Source organism: Crocodylus siamensis, chromosome 1, assembly GCF_052110815.1.
Source record: "Crocodylus siamensis isolate JL-2025a chromosome 1, ASM5211081v1, whole genome shotgun sequence".
NCBI lineage: Eukaryota > Metazoa > Chordata > Crocodylia > Crocodylidae > Crocodylus > Crocodylus siamensis.
The window spans coordinates 324,096,358-324,116,504 of record NC_143395.1 but is presented as its reverse complement, the minus strand read 5'-3'; the positions used below and the strand labels follow the sequence as shown (position 1 = coordinate 324,116,504).

The 20,147-nt window shown below is 38.1% G+C and overlaps 1 protein-coding gene across 1 annotated transcript in view; it reads left to right on the top strand.

The window, feature by feature from the left end:
• GPC5 (glypican 5) overlaps positions 1-20,147 on the top strand; it is a 1,214,889-nt gene that overhangs the window by 675,849 nt on the left and 518,893 nt on the right. The window lies entirely within an intron of this gene.

Below are 20,147 nucleotides of genomic sequence, written 5' to 3'. Positions count from 1 at the left end.
CTCTGACTACATATTAATTTCACTAGAATGGTTCCCTTTTTATTCTAACAATTTGAAAAGTTGCTTTTCTGTCACTGACATCACTCCTTTAATAAAATGATACAGTGTAGTTGTGACCTTTGATTATCAAAATGGTGACATGTAACACATAGCACCACATATATCTATATTTTAATAAATCCTTGTTTTTGAAAGTCAAAGCAATTCATTAATTAGTCAGATTCAGTATTTTTAGGCTCTATAATTGTTTTAACTTTTCTGATTTTAAGAATAGAAGTACATTAATGTATTTATTTCAAAGTGAGACACTATATTCAAATTACAAAGGTAAACAATGAGGCAAAGTCTTGATACTTTGTCAGTTTTATTCTGCACTAACCTAAGTTTCCCAATGGGCCTAATTCAAGCATCACAATAAACTACCATTTCCTTGTACTCCCACCCCCTGATCACCCACAAAGAAAGAGAGAAAGAGAAACAAAAAAGAAAGAAAGAAAAAAGGAAGAAAGGGGAGGAAGAAAAAAACCTGCAAAATTCAATAGAGAGCAAAAAACAACACACTCATCACCTCCTATATTGATTTTGAACCCATTTTCAGACTTTCCTACAAAAAAAAATAATTCTGATAATGGCCTTCTGACTAGGCAGTAACAGCTGTCAAAATTCAAACAAGTTTCTCAGGTGAACAGTAAATTTCTGGAAATGAGATAAATTAATTCTCGTGATGTCCCTCTTTATTATTTTTTTAAGTGCACAGCTTCATAAGACGCAAAAATCGATAAATCTCTCATCCAAAGGATGAAAAAAACAATCCGTCATCCTAAAAAAGAATGAAACAAATGGGTTTACATTCTCTTCCTTGCTGTAATGAGTCTTACAAGAGAAAATATTGTCCTGCTCTATGCCTCATTCATTTGACTATTGGTTTATTATACTTTATCCTTGCTAGATTTCTAGCACAGGAAGCTAGCACCTATAAACCGCAACTAATCTAGGTAACATATGGGGGATCAAAGATAACAGCATTTGAAAACACTGGATGCTGTGCCCTCCCAAATACAGAGGATGAGCCATCATGTCAAATATTGTATTACCTTTAAGATCTCATTTAATGTAATTCTCTTGTTCCCAAGTATCCTTTCTTTTTTTTTTTCAGTTCCTTTTGACTACTTTAGCCTTTTGGGCTACCCTCTTCTTCCTACATCCTCTATGCCAAATACCTTTCTGTCCTATTTTTAAATTGGCACTTAAGCCCACCACATATACAATTCCTCCTTTAGTCCTTCTACACAAGTATCTCACAATCACATGAGGGCCAGCAATTTCATCATCCTTGGTAGATGCACCCACAACTGGGCACAATATTATTTAAAATTAGTCTGAGTGCTGTGTTATGAGAATTGGGAGAAAGCTCTGGTTTGTGGCACTGTAATTAAGGGTCAAGTTGACCAGTTGCAGGTTATTTAAATTATTGGCACCTTAAATGTATTTTTCTGTGAAGCTTTTTTAAGGAGGATTTTAAATAAAAACAAGGTGATTGGCTGGCACACAATACATGGGAAGACCATTTTAAAGTCACCCAAATCAGAAGCACCACTAATTTATAAACAACTCATTGATGTTGTCTTGGTACCTGTAGTTATAGATGTAAGAATCAGATGAGTGATTAAGAGACCAGATTGAATCATTTCACAGAGTGACTGTGAATATGAAGGATTAGGTTTGCAGAATGATAAGGGTCTGGAGTGCAGCTGGTATTAATCCAACTGGTGGGTAAGACTTGGAAATTAGAGCCCTTGGGACATACTTTCCAGTGAAAATAATCTGTTTTTGGTTCCTTAGTCTGGAACTTGACTGAAAAGTATCTGTGAATGTAGACATACAAGAGATGAAAGCATGCCAGATGAATTGCAGTAATAGCTGGGGTGATCTGATATTCTCCATATGTAGTGTACAGTATTTTCTCACTGTCATGTGTAGTCTGGATTCCCATGCTTTTTTTAAAAAATGTTATAATAAATGTCTTTGCTGTTTAACAACAAAATTAATAGTGTATTTTTTTATCCAGTTATAGAAGAGCTGGTCCAGAGAGAATATTCTATCATGGTTATACCCAAGAGGCCACAATCAAAATGGGCATCCTGTGCAGTTTCTCTCCAAAAGTGCTCACCACATAATTAAACAAGGGAAACAAATGCTAATAGGCAGACAACCGGCAGACTAAAAGAAATATATATTGTGCTTTAAATGCATGCCCTGCAAATATATCAAGTGAATCTTTTCCAGCCTGTTGTCCAGCTTAACCAGCCAGTCTTCTGTACCACTTATTTCCAGTGGCCAGTCCATCTCCAGGTAAATTGTATCTGCATGGCTATAAGCATCTAAAACGGTATGGTAAATGCTGTCTACAGCAGTAGCACAATGAGGGGGTGCAACGAGGGCACCAGACCTGGGAGTGGTGTGCAAAATGCCCTTTACTTCTCTGTGGAGTGCACAGCTGCCATTTACTTCTCTGGGCTATGGAAAATTACTACCATCTCCCAGTGTTTCTGGGGAATTATGCTGTAAAATCCTTTACTAAAGTGGAGCATGTCATTTTGTAAGTGAAACATGAACTTAGTGTTTAAAGTTTTATTTTTCTTGTATGGAAGCACTGAACTTTTTAACTACATTCCAGTAGAATTAAATCTTCTTATTGAAGGGTTGTTAATTTTTTTATTTGTTTCTTCAACTACTACATCATCACTTAGTTCAGAACCCCTATTCTTTTTCTTTCCTTCAGAAAGAAGAATCTAAATATTGAATGAGGACAAATGATACATATACTTCAGTTTTTTTATCTGCCTAGAATTGGCACAATAAACCAGTTCTATTTTACTTAAAATATTTGTATTTAGCTGTATGCTTGTGTTTGTCATTTAATAAAACAGCACTACAACTTTCCTTCCACTCACATCCTTTAGAGTTCTCCATTTGGTTGGATGTATTTCCTTTATACAGGAATTTAAAAGTATATAGATTACTTTAAGAAAGTCATCCCAAGGGATGTCGGGGAGGCAGGATTGCCAGGGGATCACAGCATCATCTCTGCTTCTTTGAAATCTTAAAAGTAGAGTATCTGCCCACATTGGTGCACACTGTATAATATTCACCTAACCCTTAGCAGAAAGAGCTTTCACATGCAGCTTTTGTGCAACACATTGGACTGCCACTCAAAATTAATTTTATAGCCCACAGAGGGAGGCTTGGCATTTCATATCCTGCCAGGTCCATTCTACTTAGTACCCTACATTCTGCCTCACTGAACAGGAAGTGTTTCTGTAATTGGCTCTCTGGTGCTCCATAATTGCCTCTCTGGTGTTCTGCCAAAGTTCAGGTGAAGCCAGCAAACAGTGGATTACTTGTTAAATCATGCAGCGCCTCTGTGTTCTCCATATGGAAAAGACTTCCATCAGATCAGGACTTTCCTTTCCTGTACCCCGAGAACTGTTAAGAGATTTCTTTGTCTGGTGAGGGGAAAGGAAAAGAAGACTAACTCTTCGCTTCCTTCCCCTGGCCAGATGGAGAAGCAGGAGACATTGAGCTTCTTCCCTTTCAGAAGATGGTGGGGCCTCAGAGCCCTCCCCAGCTGACAAACACTCCCTTATCACTACAGTTATAAAACTCTATAGTCTGACTTTTCAGTCTGGGAAAATATCGTAAAAATCAAGCTAGGTTGATACCCAGTCTATCACAAGTTATCTAGGCCATCATTTGTCAGCTAGTCACATAGAAAGGGTCACTTTTGCCCTCAGCACCTCACTACTAAGCCATCAAAGAAGTATATGGAACAAAAAGCAACTGCTTTTCCCTACCATCCACTTTTACACCACCTGAGTTGAGGCCAGCTCCAGCAAGAACCCGTATGTTCAGAGACATGTTAAAGTGAGTGGGGTGGGGTGGCGCTTTATCATGGTGAAGTGGATGTTATACATTGTGACATGAAACTGACCAATGGACCTGATGCTCCTATGAGCTCACTCGTTTAGCTGATAAAACAGAAAACTAAACAAAAAAAATTATGTAAAATGACTTAGTCTACTGCATTTGAGTAGCATAACTAGGAGAGTGGGGGGCGGGGGGACACCTGCCCCGGGCACAGATTTAAAAGGGGCACCAGAATGAGGAGCCCACACAGTAGGCATTGCTCAAGGCACTGTGTAGGGAGCCTCCGTTGCAGCAGCAGCAGACATTTGAGCCCCTGCTGGATCAGCTGTTGCATTGATCTCATGCCCAGCAGCAGGATCCAGGGTCTTTGTGTCTCTCAAGTTGCTCAGACCCTTCTCTCTTTCTCTACACAACGTCCCCCTGATCTGCCCAGGGCACCAAAATAGTCAGTTAAACTTCCTGGCATACAACATCTTTACCTAAACAGCAGCCAGTGTCTTAAGACCAGAACTTGAACCTTACAAGGCTGCAACTCAGTAGTAGCCATAGGGATATAGTTGGTGTCACCTGTTTGGTTGACTCTGAGTTTGCTGGGAAGTAATGGTTCTTTCAGCCTCTGCACCTAGCTTCTGTCTGCTTTGGGGTGGGTAGCTGTGGAAGAGTCAATGGCCCTGCTTTGCAATTACTGGGAGGTGTTACGGCCAGGTAGTTGGCACCCCAGCTTGTTCTGAGCTCCGACCCTACCACTACCTACCATTCACATGTCATAGGTCTTTTCTGCCTAGGTGTGGATGGCTTAAAAAAACCCTGCCATTCTAGACTTTGCTCTAAGTATATGGCTACAGCGAACCTGAGGGATTGTGAACAGGGTTATGAGAGCACCTAGACTGCTCTCAAAGGTGTGACAGTAGCTTGAGCAGCAAAAGTGGTGTAGCCACATCAGTACAGAGCTAACTGTTTACATCAGTTATATCAACACATCAGAGCTAACTGTTTACTCAGTTTTTCAGGTATGTTTTACAGATGTAGTCATCAGTGCCCAAATTACCTATCGTAAAGCAATCAAAATTGTAGTGGTAGCTTAAATATCTTCTCAATTTTGTAAAGAAATTTAAGGTGAAAAGCAGGAATTGTTTTGTAAGCAGCTAAAACAAGAAGAGTAATGAGGAAGGATTGTGGTTTTCTCTGATAAAAGTAACCCAAAATCTACATATTTCCGTGATCAAAATGAAACACCACTATATATAGATTTAGATCTATGTATAGTGGTGTTTCATTTTGATCATTGCATTTTGGTCATTCATTTGATGTAGTGATGTTTAGATCTATATATAGTGGTGTTTCATTTTGATCACCGAAAAATGGGATTTTGGGTTACTTTTAATCTGAAAATTGGGGATTTTTTATCAGAGAAAACTAGGATCCCTGGTAATGAGATTGAGACCTGGACACATGAATGTTTAAACTGCTGTAATTTGTTGACTTATACACTGATGCTAATTTTACTCACATTCAGTATGGACTGGTAGGTATGATTTATGGCCCTTTGTCAGCTTGTCACAACACCATGTGAGTGCAGAGAGGCCTCAAGCAATGGTCACCACAAGATGAGATGTGGATACAAGATACCTATGCTGGTAAAACCCATACCAGTGTGGTTTTACCATGATTTTCCTGGGATAATTTTACATTAGATTTGAGTGAGTCACACTAATGCAGATCCCTATGTTTTCATCTGTCCAACTCATTTTTAACCGGTATAGAGACCAACAGCATTAATGTAACTGCATTGAATGCCCAAGGTCTGATTTTAGCAAAGCTGATCTGATGCATGACCCTCTCTGGGTCCTCTGAGAGAGCACTGTCTGCTTTCCATACAATACACAACTTTGGATAGGGCAGAAAAACCTCATGTCATCATCAATTTTTGGAAAGTAGCTTTAACTTAGTGATTTACTATTTTACCACAAAGAACTGGAATGATGAAAAATTATATACAGTAACTGAGAGGCTCAGTTACTGATTCAGTAGTTGGGGATGGTGGGTGCCAACTAGAATGTGCTTTTAGTTACAGTGAAATAACATGCATTTCTATTTTGTGTGATAAAAATAGTCATAATGTTTAGAATTGTAAATTAGATGTGCTTCAGTTCCAGCTGAAGTCAAATAAAAGTTTTAAGAAAAAAATGTAAAGGTTTTGCTAATTTTGGCAGGTAAATATTTTTCTTTTAAGAAGTTGAAACATTTTTTTTTGTAATGCTTGTATTGGCTTTCTGAAAAGTGTAGAAGTTTTATGACTATCTGTCTTATACTTCCATTACCAGAATTCCTATATTAACTTGGATCCAGTTCTGTTCCCATCAACAACCGTAGAATTTCTAACTTGAACTTAAATGCAAGAGAAGTGGACCTGATTGCCTTTATGCAAATGAGGAAATCAAGAACACATCTCTCTTTCAAAAAATATCAGTTTTAAAAGATTATAAGTAAAACAAATACCTCTTAATTGGTTATGGATGAGCCAAAGATAAGATGAGAGGTTTTGGTTTGTGTAAGCATCCAGAAGTCGTGGTGCGTGTCTGAAAATCTGACCCTTCAAAAGGGCTTTCTTATCTTAGATGAGAATCACAAGATTTCCTCATCTTCTGGAAATCTTCCTTTTAATTACAGTCTCCAGTTATCCCCTGAAAGTCTGTCAAAGCTAACTGATCTTTAAACGTTGTTCATGGTTCAGAGTGGCTGGGTTTGGGATGGAAATTAGCCAATGTGGGATTTTTGGCTGTTCTGTAGTTACATCTTAATTTTCTATTGAAATAAACGGAGTAGTGTCTCCCAATTGATGTAACATTTTTCATCATTTTGCATATGGTGGTTTTAATCATCTACTTTTGATATTTCTCTGTTACTCTTCTACTGCATTTCTCCTTTACTGACATACAACCTTGAAGAAAATATTTCCAGAAAGAAAGATATTTATAGAAAATTATTCTTATTGGGAAAAGTGTTAACCTCTACTTAGTTTGAAAGAGTCATCACCCGATAGTAACATTCTCTAAAATGTACCATTTGGATATTATAGTGATGCAATAGCTACACTATAAGAGCAATAAATCAATAAATAAAAATGTTAAACATAGCTATTATACTGTAATTGTTTAATAGGTCTTGTTTGTCTATTTTATCCCTGAATACTTTTATTTTAATAAAATAAACACAAGGTGTGTGGAGTTTTTTGAAGCATGCACTGACTATTTCTAATTTAATGTAGGAAGTTTACCTTCAAGCCTCAGTTGCCAGCCATTTATTACAGCCTCCTAAAATAGTACAACATCAGGTAAAGGTCTTACAAAAATGGATATTAGAGGTTGTAAAATGGCTTTCAGTTTAGCCTGAATAGACTCATTTATTATAGGTGGAAATTAACATTTTACCAATGTTAGATGGTATAACTGATTACGTGTGCAAAAAGTCTATGGTACCTACTAGCTATCTTATATTATGTTTCCTTACAAATTTAAACCCTCAAAACTTTTATGATTAGCCTCTCTTGCTAGAACTTAAATTAGATAAATTTTGCATTTGCATGTTTCACTATCAATAATTATGACTCCACTACATTGACTACTCTGTGTCTGAGTATGTCATGGTTAGGTCATAAGAACATAAGAAGTGCCATACTGTGTCAGACCAATGGTCCGTCCAGCTCAGTAGATGGCAGACATGGATACTATAATGGAAGAATACTGAATAAGTTATCCCGAGAGTGATCTGTCCCCTGTTCAATACCCTTCTTGGCATCCACAAATTTAAACCATAATTTGGCAAGGTCATTATTTTACCTTTTACATCAAAGAGATTTATTTTACAAATTCAATAACTAGTTGGATACTGGAGGAGTTTGATTCTTCTGTATTCAAGAATTGCATTGATAGGGGAATTCATTATGCTGTATTTACTGCCTGTTCAGAATTGCATAATAAAGGCTGGCTTAGTTCTTGTGAAGAAGGAATTCTGGGAAGGGTTCTTGTGGAAGGGTGAATCTGCCCTGTAGATCAATACTGATCAATATACTTTAAAGAGTTTTTGGTAAGGAGTCAGCTGAATGAGTTTCTTTTTTTTTCAAAGACTGGGCATCAGGCTGGAAGGAATCATTTGGTCTGTTAGGTTGGAGTGTTTTGGAATTTGTATAATTTAAATTTGACATGGCATTTTTACATATTTGTTAAATGTAGTGTAGCCCCACCATGGCACAGGAAGTGTCAGGGAAGTGTAGCATCAGGAATTTCCTGGTGTGGCAGATTGTCTTCTGTAATGCCATGCTTCCCTGACACTTCCTCTATTTTTCCAGGAGGACTTGCTCTGTTAGTCATGCAAGGTTAGACCTCAGACTCTTGCAAGGGCAGTTGCAAAGCAGTTAGTTTTTTACTCTAATTAGTTCTTTCTATCAGTTCCTGTAAATAAAAGGTTGTTTCCATATCACAGGCATCATCAAGATACTACCAGAAGCTCACTGGCTACTTCAGACATAAGATACAGTGCTCAGCCAATAGCTACAACTGTGAAGGAGTTAACACACGACTCCACCCTTTAACTTGCTGAGCCAGGCACAAACACAAACCATTTGGCAGGTTTAGGGCACATATGGTGTCTCCAGAAGTGCTCATTTTCCAGTGAAGAAAACAGTTTCCTTGCTTAAAGCACCCCAATTTTGAGGGGCTGATGGGAGCGGGGGGGAAGTAGCATGTTCTATGTGAGAAAATCTGGTATCTGCTTGAGTGGTTTTATGACCCAAATCTGCTAGATATTGAGCAGTAGCACTAAAAACATAGCTCCTTGCTACTCCCTGCCGTGGTGTGTAACACAGACTGTTGTCACCTGAAAAACATTTAGGATTAGAAGAGTAGCTGTCCTGCCTATGAGATTAGCCTGAAAAGTAGTAGAAGGAAAGGCAGATCAGCTATTTACCAAAGATGCCAATATAGAGGAATAAGCCATCAAACTTCTTTACCTATGTCAAGATGACAGTGTCACAGCCTAGTCTGGTAGGTCATTGGTTGTCACCAATGTAAAACCAGAGCACAATGCTTCTGAACTGACTGTTTAAGTAGGATCCAGTAGCCTTTCATATCACAGTTTCTGACATATGCACTTCTAAGTTTGAACTGGACTGTGCAACTCTGCAGTTCAGGTGTTCCCAATAATGAAAGCAAGAACTCAGACCACCCAAGCCCTCACACATACTCCGTTAAAAGTTCCTGTTTAATATATTGGGTAATAATGTGAGAGTGGTAAACAAAACAAGGATCATAGGTCTAAACAAGGAGTTTCTCAGCTGCAATCACTTTTTACTGTTTAAAAAAAAAAGCTTTTGAGATTTACTGATCATTGAAATCAGGCAATCTGCAGATGTGCTCTTCTTCCTGTATGATCTTTCCCATTCTGGATGCTTATTGTTTTCTCAGGTTCAAACTTGGCAGAATCCATCCTGTGTTTTCTGTCTCCTATAGGTCTAGCTAACTTGTGGAGTTGTTTTGTCCACTTGTTTTAAAGCAGTTCTTCTCTTAAATATGGCTGTTCTCCTTTCCTTTTTGCCATGTGCTCAGGCTGAGAATTTGTAGATCCCTCAGATACGCTGGACTCCTTCCACCCCTCTCCTTAAAATATATGTATTTGAATGGGGTTGGGTTAGCATTTCAGACTAAAATGATCACTTCTTTATGATGAACCTTCTACTAAATGCTAGCTACAATGCCCAAGAAGGGCATTTATCTGGAAGACAGGTCAATAGCTTTGCTTTGGACAAGATAAGATTTGTTTAGAGCATAACACAAAATACAATTTACACAATAGAACTTGTTGATATTACAGGCAGCACCGGAGGGGTGTGAAACACAGGATGAAGGCAGGGGGCGAAAGGCTCTAGAGGCTGCTGGTGGTAAGGTTGCTAAAAGTGGGCTATATTCAATTCGGATTCATATTCGGCCCAATTCGGGGGACAGTGATTTGATTTGAAGATTTGATGCTGATTTGGAGAATTAGTGATTTGGCCATAGACACAGCTTTAAATGTTTTTTCTACATACCTCAAGGTACTAGGTGTGGCTTGTGAACATTAAGATTAGGGGGAGCATGGAGCATCCCACAAGAGTGCCCCGCCATGTGTTTGGCAGCAGACATAGAAGTAGATCAGAAGTATTTCCAGTCCATTTCTGGGTCTGCCACTCAGTGCATGGGGGACTCCCCCACATCCACCCAGCTCAGCAATCAGCTGGGAAGGGGCATCGAGTGCCCCCCCAGACCCAGGATGTACCAGTCACCAAGCTAGAGGGTGGGAAGAGGGGTGGGAAGCATGCTTGGCAGTGGACCCAGAAGTGGACCAGAAGTGCTTCTGGTCCACTTCCAGGCCTGCCGCTGAACACACTGGGGACTCCCCCATGCTCCCGTGGGAGGCTCCATCCACCCACTATCTCAGCATTCACGAGCCTCCTGGTACCTTGAGGTATGTAGAAAAAACATTTAAAACTGTGTTTATGGCTGAATATTCAAATCTCTCCAAATCTCTTGGAATTGTTTTGGAGGGTTCTGGTTTGATTCAGAGAGATTAAAGGGTCTCCTGTTTTGATTTAGATTCAGAGATTCAGCCACCAAATCTCCACCAAATCGAATCAGTGACCGAATCTTCACACAGCCCTAGCTGGTGGTACCTGGCTACATCTCTAGTTTATTGCGGACTATGTAGTATAACTAACTCAAATGATAAAGAAAATACTGAACATGATCATTCCCTTCCTCTCCCTCCCCCTCCCCCCTGCCCACCTTTCTGTCATTATTCATTCCTTTGGAAAATACCTTTGTTCTGTTTCTTTCAGGGCCACAACTTTTGAAGTCATCTTTAAGTCTTCTCTCTCCTTTTATCCATACATTCAGCCTTCCTTCAAATACCACAATTTCTGCCTTACATAACATTTAAAACAGGAAAGTTGAAAAAAAAGGATTACTTTTTCTTCTGTGTGGATCATCATAAATATCATATATACTGTAATTCTCTCCCACTTTGAGTAGTGTCCTCCTCTTGCTTCCTAACATTCATCTTTGTTCTTTCTCTGGCTAAAATCATAAGTAATTTGTCATACCCCTCTTCAGTTCTTTCCTCTACTATAGTTTACATTGTGAAGTTAAAACTTCTCCCTCACTTTCAGTATCCCATATAAATTGGCTTAAAAATACATCTCACTTCTATTTTGTTTCACAGCCCTTCACTATTTTCATTCCACTAGCATTGCTAATCTTGATGTTCTCATCATGTTTCTTCCATTTCTATCTCTGCCTAGTCCAATTTTCCATTTAGTTTTATATTTTCTCTCAATTTATTGTTCCTGGAAGAAACGAGTCCCTATAAAGCTTGCAACCAAATAGGTTAGATTTGAAATTGTGGGTTGGCCCATTTCTAGCCACTCTTGATGGAAACTGAATCACACTGGTGACCCTAAGGGCCAAAATGACAATTTCAGTATTGCCAAGCCCAAAGATTTAAAAATCATTAGTCAAAAAAAGAAAGACTTTTTGATTCTAGAGTTACAATGTACTTTTGGGGTTCTCTTTCAAAATGTCAACTCTCTCAGTCTGTGTGTGTAGTATGTGTGTGGGCCTATGTATAAAACTTAATGCCTCTCAGACCTATTGCATGTGGTGACTTTTGGTCCCCCTTTGCAAGATCCCTCAGTCCAACACCTGGTCAGGTCAGGGTCTGCAATTAATTCTGGACATCCCCCTCCCTGCCCCTATCAATTTACAAATCTGTCCTGCAGCCAAGATAGACATCAATTCTGCTCACCACCGCCACCCCCATCCCCACTGATCGCAGCCATTGATTCTGTTCTTTCCCAGCCTCACCTTTACGTCTCCTACACACGGGATGTAGTGCAGGGGGAAGGTGCAACAGAGTGCCTTTCTCTCCCCCTTTTTTCTTCCCTCCCTGACTTTCACAGCTAGCTATTGTGATGGAGAAAGAGAAACAGAGGAGTAATTCTGATTACTCACAGGAGATGAGAAGGAATTACAGCTTCAGATCTGCTGGGCCCCCTTATTCGTAGAACAGTAGTGGAAAAAGCTGCACACCTCCAAAAAGTCTGGACAGTCCTGATTGCCACCTGTCCTGCTCACCTACCTTTTGGGACCAAGCACACCTTTTGAAAAAGGATAGGCAGTTAGAAGACGGTTTACCCAGAAACTGCTGGAATTCACAGATGGACTGGAATTTCTAACTTATTTTTAAAATGGCTCAGGATCCAGCTGAGTTTTCATCATTTGTGAAGAAATGGCAAATGGTAGCAAATTGCTTTCTTCTTAGGTGTGCAATTCCATTAATTTCTGCAGAATCTGTAGATTGTCACAGGTCAGTGGAAATGTTCCTGCTCACACCAAATCTGAATTTGCTCCCAAGTGGTGGAAGTCATCAATTATTGTATTTTTCAATTTAGATATGGTCTGCTTCTCCAAAATCAACCTCCAACAAATAGATGAAGGCAATTAGGGAAGATGAACGCTTCTACTTACCATGAGGAACTCTTCTTACCATGACAGTTTGGTGAGTGGGGAGTGTATGAGATCAGTATAGATGCTAATCATATCAATGCCATGAGGTACTAGGAGGTAGGCATTTATTACTTCTGCAGATTTGGGTCCATAGGATGCCTATAAAAAGTTTTTCTCCCCATTTTGCTATTGGCATCTCTAACTTGAATATAGTTTATGTATGGTGGGTGCATCTACACGAGATGCTTACCGTGCATTAGCCTAACAACACTGCTTAGTAGCATGATGGTCAAAACCGTGCTAATAGCCTACTATATAGTGTTATTAAGCTAATGCACAGTAAGCATCACAAAATAACTGCACCAGCACTACTGCACAGTTACTAGTTACTGCACATTCGGTTAGTAATTTATTAACAAGTATTAAACTAAAAGTGCAGTATCTAAGGTGCATTAATGAATGCGTAGATGTGCCCAGTTAAACCTGATGACTGAATCAGGTGGGGTTTATAGGGTATAAGTTCTTGTTTTGGCCCTGCACAATAAGTGAATTTCTAATTCAGAATTAAGTTTCCAAATGGTCAGAATGAGCATTCTAGGCAGAAGAAGAATGTATGTAGAGACATGTTAGTTTCTAGGAAATAATATGAAAGCTCTGGCTTTATTTTATTGTCAATAGCTATAGTAAAAGTTTCCAAAATGCAAGGTCACTGTCTAGGAGTCACTCAACTACTGAGAAATATGCATTTTTTCTGAGTTCATATCTTCAAATCTCTAGTTACTTCAACAAATAGTATTTTATATTTCCCAGCATAATTTCCATCACAAAATGAAAAATAAAACTATAGTCTATTCCTTTGCTAGAATTCATTCTTATGTTTTATAGAGGGAAGCTATAATAAATTTTTGTAAATCTGCATATTACCAAAATGTTATGCAGTTGTTTATTGACATGACAGTCTAATTAAACTTGACTATACGTAATGATGATTAAGCAAAAAGTATGTTGTTGTAAGTCAGAGATATTGATAAAACTACACTGAAGAGAAATAGTTAAGCATAGTGCAATTTAGATAGAGAAAAGGTACAGTAAAAATATGCATATAGACTGTAGTGAAATATAGTTTTATTCAGTTTGTAAATGTTTTCCAATGAAAAGCTAATAGAAAATAAAGCAAGGAAACAAAGGGCTGTGTGAGGACAGGGAGTCTGAGACTCAGTCCAGATGGTGGGCTTCTACAGTCTCAACAAGAAGCCTGTGTCTGAGATGAAAAACCATGAGATGTGGAGACTGGGCAAGGGAAAAGGAACCATGGAAAGGGAAAAGACATAATAAAAAGAGGTAGGAAGGGATGGGACATAAGTCAATTGGCTTGTAGGGACCAAGCATAAAATCCCTATGCTCAGTAAAGCACACCCTAACATAACTTGCAGCATCTCAAACCAGATTTACTAAAACTGTGTATAGGCTAGAGTATAGCTGCTAATGTTTGGTCCAGCACCATTGCACCTATGTAATCATCATGAATCCTATGGCCTCCTTTAGAACAAAGAGGCAAGTGTGCAGAGTTCTCTCATAGGGAGTGCTGAGGAAATCATGTATTTCATAAATCATACATCTTCATCTAGGAGAATATCCAGGGGGCGGGGGAGAGAGGGGGCAGCCTCAGCATCACTTGTAAAACAACTGAGTGCATGAACAAATCTGAACCCTTTGGCTATTAAAAGCAAATAAAATAATAAAACAGCTTCTCTTTATCAGATGTAAAAGGGCAAAATGAGAAAGTAAAATATGTTCTAAAACAAAGACTAAACTGGAAAATAAAGTTAAGCAATCGCAAGATTATCACTAGATATCTGGGGGACTGATGTTTTACTTAAGACACAAGTAGCTTAAAGGTAAAATATTGTTAATAAATTATAATTGGCAAAAATTCTGTACAACATTGATCTCATCTAGTCTTCCAGAAGAGCTCAGGTTTTATTAAGACATTTATTGTTTGTTACACTGTCTTTGGATTTAAAAGTATATTTTAAAGAGTTTATTTACAATAATTTAAAAAAAGGATGTATACATCTTTCTGTGAAGGTAACAGAAGAGTAAAAGGGTGTGTGCATTTTTCAGTGAACTAATGACTTCCATGTTTTAAGGAGACATGGGGACATGTTATTCATATACGTATAGCTTTATAGTAATCTCATTGATGACAACTGAAATCAACACTTCTATTCATACTGTCAAGTGTACATTTTTGCTAGAGTTGGGGCCTTTAGATGGTGAAAACTTAAAAAAAATTACAAGCATTTCATTAAACATTTGTAGCAAATTAAACAAGTGTACAGGTCAGTGAAGTCACTGGTTCAAATGTAGTCAGTATTTTGATTTAAAAATTGATGCAACCTAGCCTTTGTGAGATAATTTTGATAGATTACAGGCAACTCCTAACATACTACTTCCAGTAGTTTCAGATTATGAAAACCGCTTTCATAATTGATACTGTTTTCAGTAGTCTTTATAAGGAAGATATTCAATAGAAAATTGAATGGAAATAATATAGTGGCTTCTTAAAACCTATAATAATGAGCAAAGGCCAGCAATGCTTCTGTAACTTGATTTCAGTCTCAAAGTTTGTTCTCAGTTGGGTGAGGAAAGTATGAACAGGCATAAAATTTACCTGTTTTAATGCATAGAGCATGCAATTTGTATGTATGCAGATATGTAAGCTCATTTTAAAAATGTACCTTTAAAGTACACATTACACAATTAGCAGACATCTGTGACCTCCACAAGATGTTCATGGAGACATGAAACATTTTCTAAAATAAAATATTAGATATGATATGTACAATTCATTAATAACAATTCTTACTATATTAATTCTACCCTAAGAAATCTATAAGCAGCACCTTATTTTATTGTGCAGCAATTTCTTTCAAATATGTATTATAAAATATAATTCAGAGAGAAACATATTTGACATTCCACATGAAAGCAAAATCAGAAAAGTAGTATTGCTTCATTTTAACCAGTTTGTCTTCTTCAGCCCTATTTCCCTGATCCTTTTTATCCAGTGTATTTTTCTGCTGTTCCAAGCTTTTCCTTTTTCCAATTAGCTGCAGTCTCTCAACTTGTGGCACTCAATAAAGTTATAGTTTGCATATGCATTGTTTAGATTACTAATATGCTGACAGGAGCATCATTTTTATATTGGCTCTGTAACTTAAATGATTGCCTACCATTCAGTTGAATTTTAACATCCACTAATTCATTATTATTTTAATCCATTTACATAAAATGGATGCAAAGGAATAGCAGCAGCTCTTTATATCAATCCTTTAAACTCATGCATTCTTTCTTAGCTCACTCTTGCAATGTCAATGTTGTTTCACAACAAGAAAGCAATTCATTCTTCTGTATGCCAGAAGGTGCCACTGCAGCACTCCCTGACAAACAGTAAAGATTGACTGCAGAAGAGAAGAATATGAATATTACTAGGTACACTATTTGATTGACTGCCACTGAGTATGCATTAACAGAGGAACCATAGAAGGCAAAGGTTCTGCAGAATAAAACTTACAGGAAATAGAACAAGATTTTGCAATTTCTCTTTATAGGTTTTGCAATGAAAATGACTGGGGGTTGTGAATTAAGGGAAATTAGTATAATTTCAATCACTGAATTTACAGTAAAATGTTTTTACTTTGATCATTCATCTGAAAACTCAAAGTACGAAACATTATAGTACTCTCTCAGAAAGAGTTGCTAAGAAAGTATTTTCCCCTTGTATTGTGTCATTTTGAGCACACATATAGATACGTTCATACATTGTGCACTTTGAATATGCACATGTTCACCCCTTTTCTCAATTCACCTCTGGTCACTGTTACATCTACATCCAGTTAATTAGAGAGAGGTATCATATTATCAGTGTATTACACTATGATGCTCTGCCACCTCCACCCCCTGGGCACTTCCATGCAAGACACTTAATGTGCCATAGCAGAAATTATGGTAATAACAGTGTGCAGTAGTGTGCTGGGCAGTAACCGTGCTAATATGCTACTGCTCAGTAGTGTTAAGCTACTGCGCAGTAAGCACCACTAAAAAACTGTGCGCCAGCATTACTGTGTAGTAACTGTAGTTACTGGACATTTGGTTAGTATTTCATGAAACAAGTACTTAACTAAATGTGCAGTAACTATGTATTAATGAATGTGTAGACCCACCCCCTTTTTACTAAACAATGAACTAGCTTCAAAAGTATGGAATCTCCCCAAGCAATAAGGAAATAATGGGGTAAAAATACTTCCTAAAAAAATCTATCTGAAAAGGTTTTTTGAGAAACTTGGTATTTTACCTCTTGGCAGCAATGCTGTTTGCATATAGCTGAGAAGCCATGGGAGAAAGGTGACTGTGCAGACTTATTGATATCCAAAAAGCCCAAATTGATTATCTAGAAAGAAATACAATGAGGGAAAGACGCTTCCCTAAAAGCACATTCTTTGAACAAGCTGTCTATTAATTGTTAGCCCCAGGAGATAAACTGATGTGGTGCCTAAACAAAGAAGAAAGTAAAGCACTGTTCCTGGAGGGGGTGGAGGTGGGGGTGTTGTGTTTCTCAAGTTGTTGCAATTTGACAATGTTTGTGTTGAAACAATGTTAATGTATTCTTGAAATTAAGCTGCACAGGATGCTATACAAAATGCTTAGAGGGCAGGAAAAAAGGGAGGATGGAAGATGAAGGGCAGAGGGGGGAATATCTGAATGACTTGATACATAACAGTTAGCAACAGCCAATGCTAATACCTTGTCTAGATTCATTCTCAAAGGGGACCACAGCTTTCATTGCATTTCAGCTGGTTTCATGCATTAAGTTTAAAAAGTTTGTTCATCAGCTAAAGTTTAGAGTATCTCATACTCAAGCAGAATAACTGAAGATATTTCTAGCATGTTACCGCTTCATTCTACAAAGAAATAACCCCAAACTACCATTTTGGTACTTCTGGTTCTGCATCCAGACACTTTCTAATAAAAGCAGTTGTAAAATCGAAAATCGTACAAATATAGTAAACCATTCTTATTTAGTATCCCAGGTTTAAAATGTCTTCTATTACATTAGCTACAATACTAGAATGATTTGATCACAATTCAGAATCTTAATATGCAGCATGAAATAAATGCATAGTCATTGGGTTTGGGTTTTTTTTGGTTCCTAAATGCGCTGTAAGTGCCAGCAGGTCTTGTGCACCACAGAGATTACTTTGACATCTTTGAAAGTAAGGCTTTTTTTTATATGATCATTTTCAATTCTGGTTTCTTTTCACTGGCTGATCATTCTGTCCTTCCTGCAGTTTAGTGAGGCAGTAAGTATCAAGGAAATAGAATGGACATCTAATCAAGTGAAAGAATATTAAATAGCCAATTGCTATAACATGCAATTAAACTTCACATAATATGCACAGAATTAGAACTTTGACAAAATATTCTTGTGCCAAGTAGTTTTACTGAAATAGACAAATAGTTTTTAATGCACTTAGGAAATAGGCTGTTGCAAAAAAAAAATGGGAAAAAATCTGATAAGACCCTAATCCTGTGGTATTTGGAGTCACTATATTCTAGTCCTTTTATTAGCATTCCTTTAAATATGCAGTACTTTGATTAAAAATGGAAAGCACTATTTATTTTTTCTATTTTAGTAGTTCGGTCTCTGTTCTTGGATTACTAGAATATTCTATTACATCACTAGTTCTTGCCTTATAGGAATAATAAACATTGATTTCTGAAGCCAAAACCAAAAAAAAATGTAACTACTTGTTAAAAGGCAAATTTATAGTACAGATTTGCTAGCAAAACTTCTACAGAATTCAAACTATAAGAATAAAACCTATACAACTCAAGGTTTAGGGTCTGTTCATCAACAGAGTAACTTTGAAGGGAAAAAGTTCCATTCAATAAGCTGTATTTCTAGGTTAAACACAAATGCTACCTTTGTCCCAGGAGAAAATATTTTCACTTGGGAAAAAGTGCAAGCATTCAGAAGTCATTCTTGTTTGTCATGGGACAGGAGGTGCTAACACTTTGTCTTATGCTATCACAAAGAATAAGTGTGGACAAGTAGGCTGAACACTCCTTCAGGCATCCTCCAATGCACCACTTTGGTCTACATTTTAAACTCAATATGGCAATTCTGGCCCTGATCACAGAACTCTACTTTCCATATGTAACAGACCCCAGATATCTGTTCCCACCTATTAGTTAATCTGAACAGCAACTTGTCAGCCATTTATTACTCATCATTCAACCAAGATCAGTATCAGAGCTTGCATCCACTAAACTAAATGTAAGCACTGCCAATCACCAAGGAGCTCCATCTACCTACTCATTTGGCTGTCAGGTATGTCATTGAATCTATCCACTACTCACCATGGCCAGTTCAGAGTCTCATATCTCCCATACCCATTCATCCTTCCTTTACCATGACCATATAGTCAGAGTGCAGCATTGTAAACAAGAATAACAGCAAATGTATCAGTGAGCATATGATGGATAGCATTACCACCTGGGATAAAATTGAAAGCCCCTGAAAGCATCACTTAAATCAAAGAAGACTAATTCTACTGCACATTAGCATAGCTGGCAACAACTGAATCTCAGTCTGGCAAACCCATCTGTGACCTCCTAAAGGTCAGGAAGGTATATGATGTAGGGGGCCATATACCCCTCTCACACTATCTCTGCAGCCATTGAGTTGCCCATGCCAGAGTAGTTTGCCACAGACTGAGGCTTCCATGAACAATGTAATCATGCTTATCTATGGCTAAAGATGTCCAAATTGCTGTTGTTCACTGCTTTATGTGTAAGACAAGCTTGATGCAGATCTCCATGAAGGTTCTTCAGGACATGTAGAAGTATGAATACCACTGCTCCTCATCCCAGGTGTTAATGACAATCGACTTCCACTAATCACTCATCTTCCAGGCCCAGAAACACACTGGCATCTGTCCAGCTACAGTGTGTTGATCAATGGCCAAAACATCTTCTGGGTGACAATGGCTTCCATAGATTAGGAGATGGATTTATCTCATTTGTCAGTATGTGACACTGGGCTAGCAAGGACCACAAAGCAATATTGATCAATAGAAACTTATTGTGGTGGAAGGTCTTGGTGGCAGCACAAATGTGGTGGGAATACAGGTGGGAAGTTAGAGCCACAAGTTGTGCAGAAATACAAACAGGCAGTCATAGTCATGAGTTGTGCAGTGAATTGCAACAAAATCTTTCCCATAAAATTTTGTCATCTACAACTTCAGCATCCAATGGGTACTTTGCTAGGTACTGGCAATTAGGGAACTATGGACACTTGACCACTGCAAGTCACACTGGGATGTGTGCTCTCTCTGATTACCTGCTGGCAGAAGAGGAGTGGTACATTCAGCTTCTCTTTAAACCTGTTTATGAGGGTGACGTGTAAACATGCCACGTCCATGACTTTTCCATTCAAGGACAAGTTGAGGCACAAATAGTCCCAGGACAAAAGCAATGTTTGTTTATAGCCCTAGATTCAGACATACCACTGAGGCAATATGGAGGAGAAAGAAGGAATGCCATAGAGAATTCTAGTAATTTAGCTAAAATTTCTCCTAGGGGGTCAAGAAATATCATTGCCAGTTCAAAATAGGTGGTTCC